Source organism: Manis javanica, chromosome 15 (assembly GCF_040802235.1).
Source record: "Manis javanica isolate MJ-LG chromosome 15, MJ_LKY, whole genome shotgun sequence".
Taxonomy (NCBI): Eukaryota; Metazoa; Chordata; class Mammalia; order Pholidota; family Manidae; genus Manis; species Manis javanica.
Genome location: NC_133170.1, coordinates 66,113,203 through 66,116,379, shown reverse-complemented (window position 1 = coordinate 66,116,379; position 3,177 = coordinate 66,113,203).

The window sequence follows — 3,177 nt, the reverse complement described above, 5'->3', positions numbered from 1 at the left end:
CTCTTGAGCTGACAGCCAGCCACTGGCCATCGTGTCTGGAAACTCAAGAGTCAGCCTCCACTCACCAGACACCAGGGTGGGAAGATGCCCAATGTCTTTTCCTTCCTGCTTCTTTGGCCCAGTTGGGGCAAGGCCAGATCCTCCTGTGTGTCTGCAGGGCTGGCCTGTACCACTGATGGCAGGGTCCCTGGGGAAGCCTCTGGGTGCTCCCTCTGCATTTGTCCTTCATGCCAGCAGAAGAGGCCAGGGGCAGAAGGAGACGGGGGTTCATGCTGCCAGGAATCCTTGGCTGAGCCGTACCTTCATGAATGTATTCACTAAGATGCAGCAGAGCTGCCTCGTTGCTTAATTATGGGCTTCATTAAGAGGGGATCAATAGCCAGTATAACAAAAGCTCGAATAACGGAAACAAACTGCTCTGTCCTAGGTGACATAACAGATGTCTTGTCTGATGACGCCTTCCTTGAAGCCAAGCTTCCTGGCTCCTCCATCTGGGCAATTTGGGTTGAATTAAAAATGACTGTATGTCCAGCACAGCATCAAGGCCACAGACAATTCTCAGGAAGGGTGCTGTGCCCAATCCAAGAATTTCTCTGCTTTGGGTGAGAATTCCTTGCTTTGGGATGTCCCTGGGAGGGAGCCACAGAGTGCCAGCCTTTGGTCTCGTTGGTGTGGGCTGTGTCCTTTCCTACGTTTGCAAACGTTTGCATTCTGGAGATGTGACAGTGGGTGGGGATGCACATTCTGGTTTTCAGGGACCTCCTGGTCTAGCAGGAGAGACAGACACTAATCAGACAGTTGCAAAATGGTGTTCCTATAAACTGGTGAGTGTTATGAAGGATGGAAGGGAAAGGCAGGAGGTTCTGGGAGGGAGGGAGGCTCAGACTGAAGGGGGGCAGGTGGAGGAGGCAGAGGCAGTGGCACCTCAAATCCAGGTGAGCTCAGGGATAGGAGAGAGTAGGGTGGTGGCAGGTGCAGGGCCAGACCACCCTGGCTCTTGGAGGCAATGGTGAAGCCTCGGCATTGTTCTGGAGGTGGTGGTGCTCCTGGGCCCAGTGGAGCCAGAGCAAGCACACTGACCAGTGTTCCCACAAGGACAGTGAGGCAGGTGAAGCTGCTTGGGTGGGATATTCTGGCTGTCTGAGCCGCTGCCCGACCACGCACAGATGGTTCTCCACAAACTGCCGGCTTGGAGTGGCTCTGCTGGTGAGGAGGGGATGTGGGCTTGGAAAGATCCCTTGCCCAGAGGCCATACCTGGGCTGGCCACCTGCCTGGAGCATCCAATGGCCCACAGCTCCCCTGGGCTTTCTTTCAAAGCAGGTCTCTTTGGGGAGGGTGACAAAATGTGGCAGGTTCACATAGACCCAGATCATCACCCAGAGGGAAGTGGGCTGGAGAAGGAAGCCCAGCACAGCAGGATCGCTCTGCAGAGAAGAGCAATCCTGGCAGCACAGACGGTGCTCAGGTGGATAGAGGACGGTCCTGAGCTGCATGCTGTCTGGACCTGAGGGGGAGACTGATGCTCAGGTGACCATCCCCTGGCCTATCTGTGTCCAGGTGGGCATCTCTCTGCCAACCATGACTCATCCCAGGTATCTGGGCAGATGTCCCAGCAGCACTATTACTGGGCAGCTGTGTCTGGGGAGGTCTCTCTCTGCACACTAGGTGAAGCACTAGGAGAAACTTCAGCTTGGACAGGGGGGTTCTTGACTCTGAATGAGAAGGAATTGTTGAGCAGGTTGGATGAATATAGGTAAGGAAGGAATTCATTAAAGCCAGAGTAGCAGGGAATGGCAGCTGCCTTGCAGGCAGCAGAGGGCAAGGAAGAGCAGAGGGAGGAAAGGGAAGCTCATTGAACTCCCGTTCGGCATGGGGCAGATCCCTTGCCAACTCCTAAAGCCAGGGTCACCTTGCGTCTAGGGTCCTTTTGAATCTGCACTGTGTGGGAACTAAGTCCTTACCACCCCAGGATGTGGGGGAACCACAGAGCACTGGATGGAGTGGGATTACATTCTGAGAACTTCCCCAAGGCCAAAAAAGGAGATTTTCGGGCAGGCTACTAAAGAGCAAAATTGTACAGCTGCAGTCCTGTCTGGGTCACCCAGGTGATGGGAACTTGTAAGCCCAAATCAGAGTTTTCAGTAGCCCCTCCCTATTTATCTGGAGTAGAACAGAGAAGAGTGAAGACTTGTGATGGAGTCTGGAAAATAGAATGAAATAGCAAAGTGACAGACACTACTGGAAGAGCACAGAGACAAAAAGCATTAAGTTGAACAGCAAGAAGGTTTTATTTAAAAAGTACACACTTGAAAAAAGGGGAATGTGGGCAACCTTAGAGAGGAGGTGCATTTAAGGTCTCAGGACTCTCTTTTAAGGCTTTCAAGAATGGAGTAAAGGGTGGCTTATGTGTGTGTGTAGGCCTGACTTAAGGTCTCATGATGTCTCTCTCCTGTGAGATACATTATGTCACCACCCACAGTGAGTCATCTAGATAATTCTGTAACATAAACTTAACACAAAGAATTTATTGATCCTATTCTTCTCCAAGATAGTGGTTTCCCTCCAGCGCTGGGAACATATCAGTCAGGACTGTTTGCCCTGCCTTAAGATGGGTTTGCTGGCTGATTACCAAAGAATATGTCAGGACTCTTGTTTCCTAACTCCCTGGTTTTTTAAAATTAATTAATTAATTAATTTATTATTTTGGTATCATTAATCTACAATTACATGAAGAACATTATGTTTACTAGGCTCCTCCCTTCACCAAGTCCCTGCCACATACCCCTTCACAGTCACTGTCCATCTGCGTACTAAGATGCTGTAGAATCACTACTCGTCTTCTCTGTGTTGCACAGCCCTCCCTTCCCACCCATCCTCCCCAGTCCCTTTCCCTTTGGTACCTGTTAGTCCATTCATGGGTTCTGTAAGTCTGCTGCTGTTTTGTTCCTTCAGTTTTCCTTTGTTCTTATACTCCACAAATGAGTGAAATCATGTGGTACTTGTCTTTCTCCACCTGGCTTATTTCACTGAGCATAATACCCTCTAGCTCCACCCATGTTGTTGCAAATGGTAGGATTTGTTTTCTTCTTATGGCTGAATAATATTCCATTGTGTATATGTACCACATCTTCTTTATCCATTCATCTACTGAACTCCCTGGTTTTTTAAATGGAATC